Source organism: Nicotiana tabacum, chromosome 8 (genome assembly GCF_000715075.1).
Source record: "Nicotiana tabacum cultivar K326 chromosome 8, ASM71507v2, whole genome shotgun sequence".
In the NCBI taxonomy this organism is placed as follows: Eukaryota; Viridiplantae; Streptophyta; class Magnoliopsida; order Solanales; family Solanaceae; genus Nicotiana; species Nicotiana tabacum.
Window position 1 is genome coordinate 57,503,570 of NC_134087.1, and position 22,120 is coordinate 57,525,689.

General features: G+C 37.6%; 1 pseudogene; it reads left to right on the top strand.

The window, feature by feature from the left end:
• Positions 1-737: 737 nt before the first annotated feature.
• Positions 738-22,120, top strand: part of LOC142163110 (terpene synthase 9-like) — a 52,348-nt pseudogene continuing 30,965 nt past the window's right edge.

Sequence of the window (22,120 nt, forward strand, 5' to 3'; positions counted from 1 at the left end):
ACATGTTTAAATCCTGCAAACGATTTTTAGAATCCTTGCTGGCTTGTTTACCTTTTATTTTTATTTATTTTTATTATTCCCATCCCCTAAGGTTGGTTCACACACACTAGAATCATCAGCATATCACATTAGATCTAGAAGCCCTCCACCTTCTCCTCCTCCGAGTAATCCAAAAAGCAGAGAAAAGGCTACGATGGATGATTTGAGTGGTATCTGAAAAGAAAATGCTGAGAATATCGAAACTTTAGACGGTCATAGTACTTCGACCCAGAATGATTTGGTCCTACGATTTGTACAAAAAATATTGGAGTTATAAGGAGAACTTGAGTAGGTCCACAATTTGGCAAACATTTCCCTCACCCTAAACGTCCTAAACGTTAACCAAAAAAAATTCTCAAAACCCAACAACTCCTCAAAACACACACAAGCCAATGTCAACAAAATCCTCTCGCACCCCGTCAATACGCAACCCCTCCCCAAAATCCTAACCCTCCATAAGTACCCACTCCTCCTCAAAACCAACATCTTCCTACTCAGTACCTGCAAACCACTTACCATACCCCCCAGAATATCCCGCAACCTATCATTGATACGCAAAACTCCACTACGATCACCACTACACTCTAACCCCTGGCACCCACCAAAACAATCTCATATATGTGGAAACCTTACCTCACTATACTCAACCAGCATCATACGCTTCAGAATTTGCCGAGAAGGACCTGCTCATTATGAACATGGACGTAGAGCTCAACATGCTCATGAGCCGAGTCCAGGGTGTCGAAGGAGGCAAAGGAATTGAAGTTCTGAATTATGAGGATCTGTGCATTCAGCCAGACGTGGAACTACCAGAGGGTTACAAACCTCCTAAGTTCAAAATGTTTGACGGAACAGGTGATCCGAAAGTACATATGATAACATACTATGATAAGCTCGTGGGTGTTGGAAAAGATAAAAGGATTCGCATGAAGCTTTTCATGAGGAGTCTTACTGGAGATGCCCTATCTTGGTATATCAGTCAGAATCCTAAGAAGTCGGTTAATTAGGTAAGCATGGCGTCGAACTTCATGGGTTGATTCAGGTTTAACACAGAGAATGCATTGGATGCCTTCTACATAGAGAATCTAAAGAAAAAACCAACAGATATTTTCCGCGAGTATGCTAGTCGATGGAGGTCAGAAGCTGCAAAAGTTAGGCCGGCATTAGAGGAAGAGCAGATGAATAAATTCTTCATCAGGGCCCAGGATCCCCAATACTATGAAAGGTTAATGGTCATTAAAAATCACAAGTTCTCCAATATCATCAAACTCGAAGAAAGGATTGAGGAAGGGATCAAGGGTGGGATGGTGACCAATTCCGAGGCATTGCAGGCCACGAACAAAGCATTGCAATCAGGGGGTATATCAAAGAAGAAAGAAGTAGGGGTACTAATGGTGGCCCAAGGCCCAAAATCTCCGCTCACATACCAAACACCTCTACCTACATACCAACCCTCACCTCCCAGATATTCTCAACCCGCTACCGCCTATCACACTTATAACACCCAGCCAGCCTAGTATCGTTCACCTCCAACCCGTCAAAACTATCAAAAACCCAGACCCAATTTTAATCGCAGGCCGCACAGGCAATATACCCCTATTGATGAACCCATTGACCAATTGTATGAAAGATTGAAGTCTGCCGGATACGTTACCTCAATTCATGTTGTTGCAATGGAAATATCCTCCTAGTAGGCCAACCCAAACAAAACCTGTGCATATCATTCTCGCATGAAAGGGCATACTATCAATAAATGCCGTACACTGAAAAATAAGATTCAAACCCTGATCGATACAAAATTCATACAAGCAAAGGAAGCCGTGCCAAATGTCCGCAACAATCCCCTCCCAGATCATAGGGGTGAAGGGGTAAATGTGATAGAAACTGATGAAGAATGGGATCCTGAGGGGTCAATCATGCTTATTCGGGAAGGTGATGACCCTAAACCAGCAGTCACACTCACTCCTATTATGGTACAAATATAGCCACCAGTCAAAGTTGAAGTAGTTGCATCAGTCCCGTTCGAAATTGAAGTGACAGCACCTACAACTGCACCAACTCCGTTTGAAATAGAGGTATCCACACCCTTCACTGTGATAGTAACACCAACACCTCCTTTCAAGTTCAATACCATACCTTGGGATTACGTTGCCGATGCTAGGAGAAAGGGAAAAGCAAAGATGGAAGAATCTGGTGCCGCGTAGGGGATGACCAGAACTGGAACGATCTATACACCCGAAAATTTGGGAGGAACAAGCATGGAAGCTGCTACCAAACAACCCATCATTGAAACTGGTCCAGATGATCTTTGGAGGAAAGTACAAGGAACAAAATACTCTATCATCGATCATTTGAACAAGACTCCCTCTCTAGATATCCATCATGTCGCTATTGCAAAATTTTGAGGCGCATAGGAGTGCTCTGATGAAGGTGTTATATGAAGCTTACATACCCAACAACATCACCAGTGGGGAGATGAACAACATGGTAGGGCAAGTACTGGAGAGTCACAAGATCACCTTCCACGAGGATGAACTAACACCTGAAGGATTAAGTCACATCAGGGCATTACATATAACAATACAGTTTGAGGAGAAATTCATCGCCAAGGTCTTAATAGATGGGCGTTCAAGCGTTAACATTTGTCCATTGAGCACTCTGAAAGCATACTGGCATGGTCTAGGTATGAACCTGACAAAGGGCTTGGGAAGGAGCTCCAAGGCATTACCAAACCGATACAGTTGAAACGACACGACACAACTTTCGGGATGGGATATCCATACACCTGGCAAAAGTATGATGATTGGTCGCCTCCATGGCGTGGTCATTACTACCCTCTCGAGTAGTCGGTACCACACCTAATCAGACTTTTCACCAGGCCGATACAATATAGGGATCTGCAAAGGAAGAAGCTTTGGCTGGGTTGAGAAACTTGTTCCTAGAAGATGAAAATATGGATTGCAATGTGATAATTGAGGAGGAGGGGGAAGAGGAAGAAGGCCTCACCATTCAAACTATGGAGAAGGGAGTTGTTATCAAGAATTAGACCGTCACACCATCCCGTGCCCACCGAGTTCCTGGGTAGCTTGGCAGTTAGCATGATTTATTTTATAGCCATGCAAGGCATTTAAAATATTTTCAGTAATTTTGTTTTAAAGACTCATTTTTTTCAAAAAAAATTCTCAAGTCATCGAGCCATACCTATTTTTGATGTTTTCAAATTTAATTAATGCATTGTTATTTAGTATTTATTGTTATCTTTCACATTTTCTTCTACAACATTATTAATACTTTTCATGAAGAGGATGAAATACCTAAGGAAGTTGTCAGAGAAGTTGAGAATTTTAAGAACAAACCCAAGTCCAACCTGGACGAAACCGAGGCAATCAATTTGGGACATTCCCATACTGTCTAAGAGACTCGCATAAGCATTAACCTATCATCGTCAGAAAAGGAAGAATATACTCGTGTCTTGAAAGAATATGAAGATATTTGTGCATGGTCGTACGATAACATGACTGGCTTGAGCACATCCATAGTGGCTCACAAGTTACCTACCAATCCAATGTATCCGCCGGTGAAGCAGAAACTCAGAAAGTTCAAACCAGACATGAGCCTAAAATCAAGGAAGAAGTCACTAAGAAGTTCATAGACAAAGTCCTCAGGGTAGTTGACTACCCAACATGGTTAGCCAACATCGTTCCGGTTCCGAAGAAAGATGGGAAAGTCAGGGTATGCATCGACTATCGGGATTTAAAAAGAGCAAGTCCCAAGGATGATTTCCCACTGTCAAATATACACATCCTGATCGACAATTACGCCAAGCATGAACTCTAATTCTTTGTAGATTGCTTAGCGGGTTATCATCAGATCTGGATGGACGAAGAAGACGCAGAGAAAACAACCTTCAATATACCATGGGGAGTGTACTGCTACAAAATGATGCCATTCGGTCTAAAGAATGCTGGGGCTACCTACATGAGAGCCATGACGACCATCTTCCATGATATGATACACAAGGAAATAGAGGTGTATGTTGACGACGTCATCATCAAATCCAAGAGGGTGTAGATCACATAGCATACTTAAGGAAGTTCTTTGATAGGCTAAGAATTTACAATTTAAAGTTAAACTCGCAAAATGTGCCTTCGGGGTTCCTGCAGGAAAATTAATGCGATTCATTGTCAGCCGCCGAGGAACCGAGTTGGACCTTTCCAAAGTGAACGCTATCCAACAGTCACCACCACCGAAGAGAAAAAAAGACGTGATGAGCTTCCGGGACGTCTCAACTACATCAGCCACTTCATATCATCATAGATTTCCTTATGTCATTCTGGAACATCAAGCGAGTCATCACATCATCTCTAACTCTTTTTTACTTTCTTAGCTAGACCTCTCGATACTTAGAAACCATAGGTTGGAAGATATGCAATTGACGATGCCGCTATCATTCCTAGATACTGAATCCTGGCTCTTCTTGCCTTCTATCTGATGTATGGACCACTCGCTACCTTCTGCACTTGAGTATCTCTTACGTTGTTCACCTTTACCTTACTTGCCTTAAAAATCTCGCATCACATCTTTTATTTTATTCATAACCTCCCTTCCACATAGGTATAATTCACATCTACAACTTGAAGCTCTATTATAATACTTGCAACTCTAGTGCATACACAATCTGGTGGAAGCTTCATATTGACTTCTTATGAGGCTGGTACTCTTCCAACATGCTTTATCGTAGAGCCATTATAAAATATGGCTACTATACTATCTCTCTTGTACCTCTAATATTAATTGTGATTCTGAAATGTTCTCAATCATGATGTCTATAATTTTCTGGGGTCCAATAATCAGACTACTAATTTACTTGGTTGACGTAACTCTTTAGTTTACTCTTCCCTCTGATCATTCTTTATGTAGGCTTAAGCTATCTTTCGATCTGTGGCTCATGGTATTAGTTATTACTTTAGTCTTTGATGGACGCTATGGAATATCCATGATACCATCATCTAACAATTCAATTTTTGGTTTATGACTTGGACTCAACTCTTTCCTTTTAACTTATACCGAAGTCTTCCATGGTTGTATAATTGTCAACATATATGCTGCATGTATAAAATTTCGAACTCTTAAGTGCGTTCATAACGTACTCTGGGTCATTAATCGAGTTCCTTCTCAGCTCTTCTTTTAATGTCATCAATTACTTTTCCTGGTCTTTTTTCCCCCTTGTTGCCTGCATACTTAGCTTACCTTAGTGTCCACAAACATTGGAATTCTATACAAATCATATGATCTTGAATATCACTTCTGATTTTTACTTTCTGTTCATTAGCCACGGTAGGTGCCATTTTCTATTTGAGTGCATACAATGTTGTTGTGAGACTATTGTTATAAGACCATTTCCTCATTAGGTCACTGAGCTTAGGTTGAAGTCTTCTTCCTTACTTCCTCAACTAGTCTTTCATTTTAATATTTATTAAGGATCGCTGACTCTTGTAAATTTGTGAGCTTATTACATTATATACTCGACAGACCTTTTGATGTCCTTTCTTGACTATAATTATCCGTAGTTACATCCACCCCCTTGTGCTTGTAGGGTTGCTTCTGAACTTGATATTTTGACTGACTTCCTAATGGCACTCATATGGTACCTTTAACTACCCTAATTCCTATCTGAATATTTCTCAAGTATTACAATGACATTATTGCGAGGCTGAATTCACTATATTTGGGTTTACTATGTTTGTCTTGCACGACCTGTTGATTTATCTATATCCTCGTGTCTAGCCATAGCTAGGCTCTTCCTGAATCAACTATTAACAACTTGTTGGCCCATTCCCGTATCAATATTTCTTGTAATCTTTCTTGGGTTATATCCTTTGTCTTAATTTACCTCTCGCACTGGCTCCTTATTAATCAATAACATCTCGGGAAGGAACCCTTACTTCATCTCCTTGATGTCGTGTTTGCATAATGCTCTAGTATCGTATTATATGTGTAGGGTTTGAATAAGTGCAATCTCATCCCTTTTTTATTTTATCGAATTCTTCCTTTACCATTCTATAATTACTAGAACCACTTAATTCTGACTTAATGCCACATCACTCTATATTCCCCCCTTTAGGGAAGTGCTAATATTTAGCGCTACAATGATCTACCTATAGATGTTTTATCTCCTGATCGTTGGCGTCTTCTCACATTATCGATGACCCTTACTCGCCTTGTGGTGATCCTTGTATACCAAGGATAACGAAATTCCTTACTTGCGAGGGTGGCACTTAGTGTAACTAACACCCATAGTCCCTTAAGCTTAACTTTTCTCACATTGCTTGCTTTAGGGAAGCATCTTCTTGAATGACCATTCTCTAAATTTCTCATGAATCTTCTTCTATTGTCCATTTTATTATCGCCAAAATAAATTTGAAACTTTCATGAGGCCGACTATTATCCAACCACTCAGTCCCTAATTCACGTTTAGTTTATCTTGTTCACCAGCCCCTACTGATTTCTATTATTCTGGGGTCTAACTTTTCTTTTCGGTAGTTGCGTTGGAGTCACGAACGTATTTCTCGAAGTGAGGATACGGCTTTATGGACTATACTCCTTTGTTGTCTCAAGGCCTGTCACCTCTCATCTTTTCCTTCACTTGACTATAGACTATGTAATATTGTCATCTTTTTAATCTACCGTTGTCATCCATGTATAACACCTTACTCTTAATGCTTCATTAGCTTTCTTCTTATTTCATGCTAACATTTTGGTCTATCACTTTATTCTAAAAATTTCAACAAGATATTCTTTTGGTTTTAGCTCCTGTTTGCTCCATCCACTGGCTCTTCGGGTTACCTAGCATTATCTTTCTACTAGGGACGGAAGCCATACTAAGATAATATTTATCCTTTCTAGGCTTTCAGTGCCTATCTTTGTAGCACTCATATCTAGTTGTACTATTTTAGAGTGCACCATCTAGGTGGCTCATAAGGAGATCCATTACCACATTTGCACTATCCTTCGGAAATGTCAACTATCTCTACCAAGCCATCCACTATTTTGGGTTACTCTAATCCCACTCAGATCTTGATAACCTGTCCTTCTCTTAAACTACACTTATTGGCCCCCATAGGGCATAACTGAGATTAGTGTGCACCGATTGTCAATACATCTGTCACTATTGAAGGTAACTCAAAGTGCTTATATCTCCCTTCTTGACTGGTAAATAATGATAATCTTTATTAACTGGGTACCTCGAGCTTTTTTTCACCTTGCTTCTTTTACTTGCTGAAACTTGTGTCTACCTTCCAATTCTGTTATTCCTTTTTACCGTAAGAGTGGATAAGTATTCTTGCCTTAAAACTCCTTATTAATAACCTTGCACCTTCTAGTACACGCATGGTCTGCTGAAGACCTCACATTTACTCATCGTAAGCATGACGCAAAATCGAGTTCTTCTGACTCAACACTTCCATAGCTATATCTCTTACCGACCGTCTTTTTGAATGTAGGCATCGTTGTATTACGAATAAGATAGAGTTTAGGAAATTGAGTTCTTACAACTGAGCTCTACCACACGATCTAGAGTAAGAAGAAAGAGCGATAGTCCTAAATGCCATATAGCATCCTGCTTATAAGTCTGGTGCACAACACACCCATAAATAAGACTCTACTAGACACGGCCTGTAGACTCCCTAGTATAGAATAGCTCTGATACCACTTTTGTCACGATCCAAACCTATGGGCCGCAACGAGCACCCGGTAACTTACTTAACCGAGTACCAACATAACATATCTTTCTTTTTGTACTTTCATTGGCAAATGGGCCAAACAGGCTGTCATGGGCTAACTAGAATAAAAATAGGGAAGTACTCAATGTAGGATGACCCAACCTGGTATAAAAACTTATACATGTGATATACGGGCCTATAAGGCCAACATGATCATTTGTAAACTCAAAACATAGGCCGACAAGGCCATACAAGCATTCGTATACATGACATTTGTCTACAAGCCTCTAAGAGTACGCACTTAACATGAAGGTTGGGACAGGGCCCCGCCATACCAAACAATACGCATCTAAATCATACTGACCAAATAAGCAACTCCGGAGCAAATGGAGCGCACCAACATCTTCCGGTGAGCTGATAGCCTACTTGGAGGACTCTCGACCTGTCAATCGGGACATATGGGCATGAAATGCAGTGTCCCCAAGCAAAAGGGATGTCAGTACGAATAATGTACCGAGTATGTAAGCCGCATAAATAAGTACATAAAAGACATGGAAGAAATATAGAGTAAATGACTCAACCTGTAAGTCTGGATAACTCTGTAATTCATGAAATACTTATAGTGTCATGCATATGCGTATGAATGTCATGTCGTGCATGGGTACATGTGTTCATAAAATCATCAAGCCTCTGAGGGCATCCCATCATAAAATTTCGGCCACTGTAGGTAAAATCGTCAACGTATACCAGTTGATCAGGTGGTGGTGCGTATATAACGCCGTAACTTTTTTCCATATCCCATATAAATATAATATACATATATATGTGTATATAACGCCATCTGGTCATGGGTCAATGTACATGTATAAATGCATGAAATGCATAAGAAATACATTAATAAGATTTTCTCGGAATACCATAAAAATCAATATGCCTTTTGGATAAACTTTATCAAATACGTATTTTTTCGAGACCTATGAACAAAAGATATAATAATAATTCACATGGGGAATCAATAATATAGACACCCCTAGTATTTCTATAAATAGAGTCATTTATGAAAGTTGCATATTTTGCTCGTTTCATTTGTATCATATGGATCATGCCAAAAGAAAGAAGGGATAGCTTTAACATACCTGGGTCGATTCGTTTGACAATCCATTTAACACACCTCAATTATGACAACACCAAATGGCAAGATCGGAGTAGGGAAAGATACATATGAGATTCTTGAGAAAGATTACAACGTACTCCTTAAAATTGCAAAATCCCGTTACTGTTACGTAGTATAATTTCGTATGAATTTTTCTGCTTAAGATCATTACTTTGCTGAATGTTTAATCCATCTCCTTGAATGAATTTTATCACAATATTAAATATCTTTTCTTGCAGAATCTATCCACCACTTTGAAGATGTCAAAGGTCTTCATTTTTGTGAATTAAAGAAGTGTTTTGATGCCATACTTTAATCCAAAGAGATAAGGTGCTCATCTTTGAATTGTTTCCACCTTGCAAGCTAATTCAAGAGGCACTTAATGTGTCTCCATGTGGCTGCCACGTTTTGCTCATTAATCTGATCCAAAGATTTTAATTAGTCAACCACTAATTATTAATTAACTAGTTTATTCCCCCATTATCCAATAATTCACATAATTAAGGATTATCTCAAATTACTTAAAAAACAACTCATTGTTAGCACATCTTATACATCTTACTATCATGGTCATGTGGTACCTTGTATGGCACTAGTCTATAAATACAGGGTATATTAGCTCGGGCCGTATTTTATCCCAACATGACAAACTTTGACGAAATTTATTTTTATGATTTACTTACCCTCTCACCTTTACGAATTTACTCATCACTTGTTTGAAATAGCATAATACCTATAATCCTAAAATAATCTAATTACCAAACTTACATCGATTAACTTACGATGAAACATTAACTTACGAAAACATGGGGTGTAACAATTCGTCTATGTTCATTCCTATATCTGTGAGTACTAATATCTTCGTGTTTATGGCTTCAAATCTGTGGTTCAAACCAGATTTTTCTCACATATGTTTAGTTTTTAATATATCCTAACCATTTCTTGCTAAATCCGTTCAGATCTCTTTAGATCTGAAGAGGTTTGAGTTTGTTTGTGTTTTTTCCTTTATGATTATGTTGTTTTCCCTATTATTGGTAACTGATTTTTATTTTTTCCCTAAAAAGTAGGGTTTTCAAATTTTCTAAAGAAGTTTCTGCAAAAAATTTTAAGTGTTTAACTCTGGTTTTCTTCCTTTACTTTTCGACTGATTTTTATCCATATGTCTTTATGCTCTAGGGATCCTAATTATTCTACTGCTTGCTATAATGTTTGCCCGTTCACTTCGCCTCCGTCAAATAAACTGATTAATTGATTTATTTGGCTAATTAGGATTTGAAATTATATTTTCTTATAAAATTGGTATCTCTATGAGATTTTTATCTATTCTTTCCTTATATGTGACTCGTAATTGGTACTGCTTTCCTTAATTATATCACTGGCCTGATTTCTGGGCCTTGATTATATCACTAGCCTGATATCTAAATCGTCAAAACTGATTTTAAACATGATTTCCTATGGACATGATATCTAAGTGAGCAGAATGTCATATTTAGTTGATAACTAACAAAAAATCCTATAGGTATGGTTTCTAATGCACATTGAGACTTGAGGATATGCATGAACGTGAATTTTGATACAGAATTAGGAAACGCCTTAGAAGCAGGATTTCTAGTGATGCAAAGTATGAAAATTTAGGATTTGAAAGAATGATATTAAGTCTTTTAGGCATGGTTTCTAATGCATATGAGTAAACAATCATCACAGCAATCTAAAGGCATGATTTCTACTACATATATATAATCACAACAACCCTATAGGCATGATTGCTACCCGATCCCAACAAAGATATATGATAATCCCTCCCAGCTTTACTAATAGCCCCAATATCTGTTTTTACAAGGATTATTATTACAAACTAATATAAATGAATTACATAATGAAAATCGCTATACTATAGGGAGCCTTCATAGGCCCAACATCAGCCTGGAACCAAGTCTTCAAATATAGCACCTCTGAGCATAGTGGTAGCCCATCCATAACACATAAGGCTGGTTCCTGGTGTGTCAAAGTTCCCAAGGGCCTCAAGTACCCTGGGCAATGCTCACACCAAGATCAGATGTTCAACAAAATTCACAAAGAATTGGAGAACCAGCCCCAATGTGTCAGAGTTCAGAGGAGTCTCATGGACACTACGCAGTGCTCACATTGGAGTGGCAGAACCTTAGACAACTAATGGTAAGAGTTGGAAAATAGTACACAAGGGTGGGGGATAGTTTTTTGAACACTATTTATTTTCAGAAGTGAACAAACAGAATAGGACCATGTTTCAACAGATTTATTAGACTTAGATACCAGTAGTTAAACATGAATACTGGAATCATAGACAGAACAGAGTCACAAACAAGGTTTCACATTGCTGGAGCTGATTTGGTCTATTAACCATTACTAAATGGAATCATATAAACATGTATTTAACAGATAGAAACATGCTAAGTCAAATGGCTAATCAGACAGCCATACAAAAAAAATAGTGATAATCCAAAACATATTATTCTTGAAAGAAGCATGTAGGAACCATGAGTTGCTAAGGCAGACTAACATCACGTAAAACAGGACAGGAGCTGGGGCATGCTAGTCGGGAAATAGGTAAATAAGTGTCATGGGTCAAACGGGAGCATGTTATCATATAGAACAAGACAGGACATAAGTCATACTGGTTAAGAGAAACATAGGGCAGAACAGAAGCATGTTAACCACACAGTCACATGGGACAAGACTAAAGCATACTAGTTAAAATAAGCAAGAAGCATATAATAAACATGCATAGGTTGAAGTTAAGGGTGATCTAATCATATAAGTCATATAGAATAGGAACTGAAGCATAGTAGTTGAGAAATAGATGGCTAAGAGGCAAGTATCAAAGCAGAAGTATACTGAGACACATAGCACATATGAGATATTATGGAAACAGAAATAAGGGCATACCAGTTAGGAGATAGCAAACAAGAAAGTGAAGGCAAGTTGAATCCAATAGCCTAGCCTTGGCTTTCAGCCGACTAGACAGTGCAGCAAACACAAGTAACAGAAAGAATTACAATGGAAAGTGTGTGTGTGAATAAGAGTTTGTGTGTGTTTTGTATCTTTTTGATTGTTCGTGTGTCAGAATAATGAAAGGCTTTTATAGCATACAATAGAGCAACCAAATAAGGTAGGAAATCAATTGCACACAAATAACACAAAGAGATCAGTTAATCAGTCAACTAGGGCTAACATGAATCAATTAATAAGCAGAATTAAGTAAGTATCCCTTAAATTAAGGAGAATCTCACACGGAGTAAATCAGTAGGCAAGAATGAGGTTTAAATAAGGTAAGTAGTAAGTCCAGAGATCAATCAAAATACAGAAATCAGACTAGTAGAGGAATTAAGGGAGGCAGTACCAATTATTAATCACACATAAGGAAAGAACGGGTAAAAATCCTATAAGGAAATATCAGTTTTAAAGGGAAGCACAATTTCAAATCCTAATTAGGCAGGTAATCAATTAATACGTTAATTGACAGAGCAAGGTAAGCGGACAAAACATTATAACCAACAGTCAGATAATTTAAAACCCTAAGGTGTAAAGCCACAGAGATGAAACTCCAGTAAAACCAGTCGAAAAAAGCCAAGAAGAAAACCAGAGTTGAAAAATGTCTAAACGTTTAAAGCATTTTACAGAAATTTCTTAGAAAAATCGAAACCCTAGCTTTTAGGAAAAAATGAAATCGGTTGACAATATTAGTAAAAATAGAAAAATCTTAAACATAAAATACCAAACAAACTCAAAACCCTTCAGATCTAACGAATTCAACAAGAAATAACTAAGTTTATATTAAAAATGAACAGAGGTGGAAAATCTTGTTTGAACTAGAGATTTAAACTCATGTAAACATGAAAGTGATAGTACTCATAGACATAGGGTTGAATATAGTCGGATTAATCGAAAATATGAGAGATTTGAACTAAATCTTGTTCGAATCCCTTGAGATCCCATCAAGTAAAATGAAAATCGAACAACCAGTAGAGGTAGGAGGTCGGATAAGGCGGTAAATCACCAAATGATTCCATATCCGATTGGGAATCAGAGTGATTTGGGAGGAATTTTGAGTGACAACACTCTAGGGTTTGAGAGCGTCTGAGAGAGAAGAAAGGATGAGAAGATTCAGAGGTGGCATAATTGGAGAAGTGTGTAGGGTTTTGGGTGTTAGGGTCTTGAGATCAACAGCTGGGATTGATTCCGGGTTGGGGCTAGTTACATAGAGATTGGGTCATGGGTGACATTTAATTAGGCTAGGGTAGACTGTGCTAGGTTTAAATTCGGCTGGGTAGGCTAAAGTCCAAAATTGATTAAGAAAAAGGGGCTATTATTTAAATACCCAATTAACTTAATAATACGATTTTATAAAATAACTTATAAATGATAAAAATATCCTGTGTGCATAAAAATGATTTAAAATAATTACTTAGTATTATAAAAATATAAATGATCATTTTCATATGAAATAAGGTAATTATGTACACATGGGCTATTATTGCAAAGTCATTGCAATTATAAAATTAAGCAATAAAATTATCATAAAACTATTTGTGATGCAATTAGTAATTATTTGGATAATAAAATGCTAGAACAAATTAATTAAAATCCTTTTAAAAAATACAGAAATTAATTGAAAAATATTGGTTGATGCTCATGCACTATTTTGAAAGTATGTATGCATTTTAAAATATATGAGGAAAAAATTTGATATCAGCAATGATCAACCTTTAAGTGATTTCTGGACTTATTACTTACCTTATTAAACCTCAATGTTGTCCGCTAATGGATTTCGTATAAGATTCTCCTTAGTCTAAGTAATAATTCCGTAATTCTGTCCTATTAAGTGATTTGTGTTTAACCCTAATTGATTGATTAATTGATTTCTTTGCCTTATATTGTGTACCATTGATTCTCCTACCTTATTTGGTTTTACTCTACTATATTCTATAAAACCCTTCATTATTCTGATTTTCAAACACATGTTGAGAAACACAAGCTCACACCTACAAACCTACACTTACACACTCACACAACTTGAGTTCTTTCTATCACTCTGATTTGGTGCATTGTCTAGCCGGCTGAAAGCCAAGGCTAAACTCTTGGATTCCAATTGCCTTCACATTTCTGTTTACTTTCTCCCTAATTGGTATGCCTTAATTCTTATTATCTTGTTCTACTCTATATGCTTATGTAGTTAGTTTTATCACAGACCTCAACATGCTTCTGTTTGCTACACAATTCCTAACCATCTCTTTCTCAACTATTATGCTTTAGTTCTTGTTATCTTATTCTATTACATGTGATTATATGATTAGTTTACTTCAAACCTCGATATGATTCTGTTTGCCATATGTTTCCTCCTTTCTTTCTTTCTAACTAGTATGCCTTAATTCCTGTTAACCTACTCTGTTCTATGTACTTGTGTGGTTAATTTACCTTAGCATGTGTGGCCCATGATGTGCTATGTGTTTGTTGGATAGTTATTTCAAACTTCAGCATGTTTCTATTTAATACATGTCTATATGGTCCCACCTACTGATAATTAGTAAGCTAAGAAACCTTCAATAATGTGAGACTTTGTTTGATTCAGTTTGGGTATTGCAAATATGTGTAGGCAGTTCTATCTATAATTCAACTGCCCCTGCTCTTGTTTTGATTATTTAATTACTGGTATCTATGCCTGAACCAATCTGCTAAATGAGGTTTATGTTCTATTTCAGTCTTTTGAACCTATTTGCCCCAAATAAAATCAAACTACTTTTTCTAAAACTATCCCCTGCCCCTTTATACATTTTTTTTGTTACGACCCTAAACTCATACCCAGTCGTGACGGTGCCTCTCGTGAAGACAAGACCAGCCGACACAACACCCAGATTAACCATTAATCAATAAGAATCATTTTTAAGCCTTTAATTAAACAATTGTCTCATAATGTAAGTCTACATGAACAGTGCGGAAATAAGATACAAGCTCGACATCGGGGTGTCACAAGTGACGAGCATCTACTAAGGTCTAAATACAACGAAAAGTCAAAAAATGTACTAAATACAGTCTAATGAAAACAAGAGGGAGAAAAGCTTTGCTGCAAACGTCGGACAACTACCTTGCTAAACTCCGATGACTCTGCCTATGAGCAATCAACACCCACTACCGGGTTCAAAAATACCTGAATCTGCATACAAGGTGTAGGGAGTTATGTGAGTGCTTCAACTCATTAAGTAATAAAGGTAAATAAAAGTTGAGTAGTAAGAAAACACGTAAAACACAGTGCAATACTACAGCAATTGCAGTACCTTTCCAAAAAAAAAGTACAGAAATCATTTATTTCGTAGACGCATTCTGCTTCTAGGGCAGATTCCATATCTTCTAAATGCTACTAGTCTTAGACTCCTTTGCGTTCATTCAGGCTATATTAAGCTTTCTATAACATAGAGGAACCATCAACTCCTTTGTTTTCACGGGCTTGATCCCGGGGACTTATCCCTTTTCATCACCTTCTCACTTGCCTTCTTCTTATCCCTACTCTTGTATTTTTAAAACCTTGTCGTTCTATCATACTTTATCTTGCGATCGATTCCCTTATGCTTTTATGGAACATCAAGCGAGACATCACATTGTCTCTAACTCTTCTTTTACTCTCTAATTAGACATTTCGATACTTAGAAACCATAGGCTGGAAGGTATGCCACTGACAATGCTGCTATCATTCTTAGATACTGTATCCTAGCCCTTCTAATCTTTTGCCTAAAGTATGGACCACTCTCATCCTTCTATACTTGAGTATTTCGTATGTTATTTACTTTACCTTACTTATTTTAGAATATCACCTCATATTCTACTATCTCTCTTTCATAACCTCCCTCTCATATATGTACAAATCACATCCACCATTTGAAGCTCTATTATAATACTTGCACCTCTAGGTCAAACACAATTCGGTGGGAGCTTCATAGTGACTTCTTATGAGGATGGTACTTCTTCTAACTGACTTTATCATAGAGCCGTTATAGAATATGGTTGTTGTGCTATCTCTCTTACACCTCTAATATTAAGAGTGATTCTGATATGTTCTCAATCATGATTCCTATAACTTCTGGGTCCAATAATCGGATTGGTGATTTACTTCGTCGATGTAACTTTTTAATTTCCTCCTTCTTCTAATCGGCTTTTATGTCGGCTTAAATTATCTCCCGATCTGGGGTTCATGGTATTAGTTATTTTGTTTTAGCCTTTCATGGGCGTTGAGGCATATGCATGATACAATCCTTTAACAATTTAATCCTTTGTTTATGACCTGAACTCAAATTTTCCTTTTAACATATACCAGAATCTTCTACGGCCATATATGCTACTTGTATAAAACTCCAAACCCTTAAGTGCGTTCATAACGTAACCAATTCTGGATCATTGATCAAATAATTTCTTTCATTGCATCTTAGCTTTCTTTCAATGTAAGTTATTACTTTTCCTGGTCTTTCTGCCCTCTTTTTGCGTCCATACTTAGCTTGTCTTAGTGCCCACACATGCCAGAGTTTTCGTGCAACTCATATGATATCAAATATTACATTTAATTTTACTTCCCGTTCATTAGCCACTGTAGGTGTCACTTTCCTTTGGTGTGCTTATAATGTTGTTGTGAGATTGTTATTACACGACCATTTCCTCTTTAGGTTATTGTGCTTAGGTTGCAGCCTTCTTCCTTATTTTCTCAGCTAGTCATTCGTTGTAGTACTTAGGGAGAACCCTTGGCTCTTGTAAAGTTGTGAGCTTATTACAGACCTTTTGATGTCCTTTCTTGCGTATAATCATTCATAGGTGGTTACCTCCGTGCCCTTGTGCTTGTAGGTTTTCTTCTGAACTGATATTTTGACTGCCTTCCCAATGACACTTTCTTTTATCCCCGTAACATGCATACGGTACCATTAACTACCCCGACTCCTATTTGAATATATCTCAAGTATTATAATGACATTACTGCGAGGCTGAATTCTCTATGTTGGGGTTTACTACATTTATCTTACATGATCTGTTGATTTGTCGGTAACCTCTTGTCTAGTCATGACTAGGATCTTCCTGGATCAACTACTAACTACTCGTTGGCCCATTCTCATATCCATATTCCGCGTAATCTTTCTTGAGTTATATCCTTTGTCTTAACTTACCTCACGTACTGGCTCCTTATCTATCAATAACATCCCGGGCAGAAACCCTTCTTTTTCTTGACGTCGTGCTTACATAATGTTCTAGAGTCATCGCACATCTGTAACATTTTAATAAGTGCAATCTCATCCCTTTTTCATTTTTATTGCATTCTTCCTTTATCGTTCCATAGTTATTAGATCCACTTAATTCTGGCCTAATACCACACCATTCCATATTCCCCTCCCCCTAGAGGAGTACTAAGACATGGATCTACGACGACCTGCCTATAGATGATTTTCCTTTTCATCTTTGGCTTCCTTTCACATCATTAATGACCCTTACTCGCCTTGTGATAATCCAAGGATAACAAAATTCCTCACTCGTGATAGTGACCCTTAGTGTAACTAGCACATATAGTCCCTTAAGCTTAACTTTGCTCACATTACTTGCTTTGAGGAAGCGTCTTCCTAAATGACCATTCTCTGAATTCATTATGGATCTTCTTCTGTTGTCCATTCTATTACTACCGGAACGCAATCTGAGATTCTCATGATGCTGACTATTATCAAAGCACTCAGTTCCTAATTCATGTTTAGTTTATCTTGTTCACCAGTCCATACTGATTTCTATTATTCTGGGGTCTAATTTTTCCTTCTGTTAATCTTGTTAGAGTCGCGAACTTATTTCTCGAAATGAGGATGTTACTCTTTTGTTGTCTTAAGGCCCATCACCTCTCATCTCTTTCTTAATTTGACTATAGATTCTGTAACACTCTACCGTTGCCATCCATGTATCACATCTCACTCATAATGCTTCATTATCCCTCTTCGTACTTCCCTGCTAATATTTCTATCTATCACTTTATTCTGAAACTTTAACAAGACATTCTTTCGCTTTTACCTCCCCTTGCCCCATCTACTGGCTCTTCGGGCTGCCTAACATTCTCCCTCTAATAGGGACGGGAGCCACACTAAGGTAATATTTATCCCTTCAAGGCTTCCAGTGCCTATCTTTGTAGTACTCATAGCTAGCTGTACTATTTTAGAGTGCACCATCTGGGTGTCTCACAAGGAGATCTATTACCACATTTGCAATATCCCTCGTCAATGTCAACTAACGCAAATAATTCATCCACCAATTTTGGTCACTCTAACCCTAGCTGGATTGTGATATTATGTCCTTCTTTTAAACCATATTTGTTAGCTCCCATAAGGCATAACTTAGATTGGTGTCAATTGTACATACCTCTGTTACTATTAAAGGTGACTCAAAATACTTATATCTCTTTTCTTGAATGGTAAATAAGGATAATCTTCATTAGCTGGGTACCTCGTACCCTCTTTCACCTTGCTTCCTTTACTTATTGAAACTTGTATTTATCTTCTGAATCTCTCATTGTCTTTCACCATAAAGGTGGATAGATATTCTTGCCTTATGACTCCTTTTCCAGAAGCTCACCGAGTTCTTTTGACTCAACTCTTTCACAACCTCATTCAATAAATTATGAACCATCTTTCTAAATGTAGGCATCGTCGTATTATAAATAAGGTCTAGTTTAGGAAATTGTGTTCTTACAACTGAGCTCTACCACACGATCTAGATTAAGAAGAAAGAGTGATAGTCCTAAATGCCCTGTAGCCTTATGCTTACAAGTGTGGTGCATGACACACCCATAAACAAGACTCTACTAGATACGTCTTGTAGATTCCCTAGTACAGAACTGCTCTGATAACACTTTTGCCACGCCCCGAATCTGGGGGCGAGACCGGCACCCAGTGCCTCAACTATCCTTGCGTACCAACTTGCAACTAAGGAACTCTAAACATATGATATCACACTTTGGACATGGGACACATTGCAAGACAACTGCGAATGTTGACTAGGTATCGATATAAAATTGGGCCGACAAGGCCATCATAATCATTACAGTTGTCAAACCAACCAAATATATATACAAGGCCTGAAAGCCCAACATACTCCACTAACTGAAGGATATGTCTACAAGCTTCTACTGATGGGTATACTGTGATCGGAATAGCTCCTCGGCTTACTCATAACATATATACATATATACACAAGATATACATAAAGCTCTAGACCCGACAACTCCTAAAGGCATGGAGCTTATCGATCAAGCTTAACTCGGGCAACACTTAATGAGGATCTCTACCCGTTTAGCTGTCTGAACCTACATACCTGAAATGCAGCTCCCCTAGAAAAGAGACGTTAGTACAAAATAATGTACTGAGTATGTAAGACAATATACTAAAAGCTGAAACTGAACTGATAATACAATAACTGAAAGTAACTGGAAGCCAAAGATAATCTGAAGATATGCTTACCTATTGATGCTGACTCAACTCTCTCAATATAGTAAGTAAACTAGATGTCTGACCCTATAAGGCTTGGTGTGTGTGTGTGTGTGTGTGTGTGTGTATATATATATAGCTCAATCATACTAGGCTCTGTATCTCGACCAACTGGGCCCGCTCATAGGCGCTCGGCCACAGTAGGCTTGGTATATAACTTACCATCTGATCGGAGGTTGCCAAATAAGGGTCTGCCCATTATAGCTCAATGGTAATGAAAATATTGTAATATTGTATATAAAGACTTTCTGCCCTCTTGACTGGAAGAAGGAAATACTCAGTTGAATATGAAGTCCTGATAAGGAGAATATTGTAACTTACAAAATATACATAAATTCCAGGATATGAATTTTTCTTTATTCCTCATTATCAAACTCGTGTAATTACGAGATCATGCAAAAATGAAGGAAGGGCTTAGCCTTAACATACCTTGAGTAGGGAAAAATCCGTATAATATTTTTGGAAAAGTTTGCACCGTACCCCTTTAGGACCACAAAATTTTACGTTGCTACGGTTCTAACAATTCTCGTTGGAATTGTTTAGTTGCAAGAAGTTTGGTTGAAGACTTGAAGGAATTGATAATGCCTGGTGGTAGTGTCTTGGTATTCAAAATATGAAAATGAAGTGTCTTTGGTACTTAACACATAACTTTTACAAGTCTTCAAAATATTAGGGATGATGTGTTTTCTAATTAATCACATTCCTTGCCACCTAGCAAAAATGACTAAGAGTCATTTGGTTAGAAATTGGCTTGCTGCCACGTTAAAGGTAATGTTCCTCAAATTTATCCAATTTTTAATTAATTAATAATTTATTATTCTCCTACTAACCAATAATTAACCAATTACCCACATAATTAAGAATTATCTCAAATTACTTAAAATTCTACTTATTCTTAATACACTTTATACATCATTCTATCATGGTCATATGGTACCTTGTATGGTACTATTCCATAAATATCGGGTACTAACGTTCGGCCCGTATTTTATCCCAATATGCCAAACTTGGACGAAAATTCATTTTCTTTGACTTTCTTTCCTTCTCACCTTCACGAATTTACTTATCATTTATTTAAAATAGCATAATCCTTATTATCTCCAAATAATCCTTTCCTTGGACTGATGTCAATTCCCTTACAACAAATTCAACGTACAATACTACAATGTGCAACATCATCGTAATTTAATAATGCGGAGCGTAACATCGACGTAATATAATACTGCGGGGCATAACATTGACGTAATACTACAGGGCTTAACAAAGATATAGTGTATGCAGCTAGAGCTGACCGAGTACATGACCCTTGATATAGTAAGGTGTGGAGGTCGAGGACTAGGGTAGTAGGTTAGGTAGGCTAGATTGTTCATGCCTGTAGTATTAATACATACTCTCACTTTCTGTTGTTAGTAGGTTTCTATGACTACTTGTCGTATCTTGCATTTATTTCATCTCACTATCTTGTTATTATTTATGCTGCTTTTACATAGCTTATCAGTATTGTTCCTTCCTATTTTTCTTTTCATTAATATGGTGCTTATGCTTTCTTCAGCCGAGGTTCTATTGGAAACATCCTCTCTATCTCCACAAGATAGGGATAAGGTCAGCGTACACACTACCTTCCCCAGACCCCATTATATGGGATTATACTGGATATGTTGTTGTTGTTGTTGTTGTTAGCACAACATAATCAAAATTGACCTTCTAAATACATTACAAATTAAATTGCGCTCGGCATTTTGTTATCCATAGAGAAACTTCTTATAGGATTAGTATTTTATTCCATTGGAAGGTATTGTCAGATAACTACTTCATTAAAAGCCGATTTTGATGAGTTTTTGTCACGACCTGGAATTTTTATCATCGGAATCGTGATGGTGCCTAACATTTCACTTGTTAGGGAAGCTAATGTTAGAACAGCTTATCCATTTTTAATAGTGTAAATTAAATAAGAGAAGAACTGAAATAATTGCAGAAATCCAAAGTAAAATGTGGAAGCTAAAACAGCCAAATTTTTGATACAATCTCTGGACCCGGTGTCACAAGTGCACGTGCCACTAGAATAGTACATACAAGGGTCTGAAATAACATAAAGATGTCTGAAAAGAAGGTACACAATTAAATAAAAAGTGAAAGGGGACTCTAGGAGCAACAGGCGCTGAGCAGCTCTACCTCAAGTCTCTGCAAGCTGTCCAATCTGAGCTCACTAATAACCACCACTAGGACCGACTCCAAAATCTTCGCAAGACGTGCAGAGTGTAGTATAAGTACAACCGACCCCATGTACACTGTAAGTGCCGAGCCTAACCTCGAGGAATGAATGACGAGGCTAAGGAAGGTCACTTGCACTACAACCTATACGCAGTGTATAATTAAGGCAGAAATTGAAATACGGAACAAAATAAGACAGTCAACTGAGAATAATAGTTACAGCCTCAAGAAATAAGCCAGTTTTGTTAAGAATTACCAATCATTAGAGTTCCTTCTCCTCTGCCAGATCGATCTTCATTAAGAGGGTTACCTCCTCTCCTTATGTTATGGTAGATTTTTGAAACCCTATTGGAGTTCTTACTCCAGCTCGAGGACTTGCTAAGGAAGGCGGAAAGGGCCGACGAAGGGTGGAAAACGAAAGGCGTTTTCTGGTCCCCTTGAGCCGGGGAGTGCATATGGCTATCATG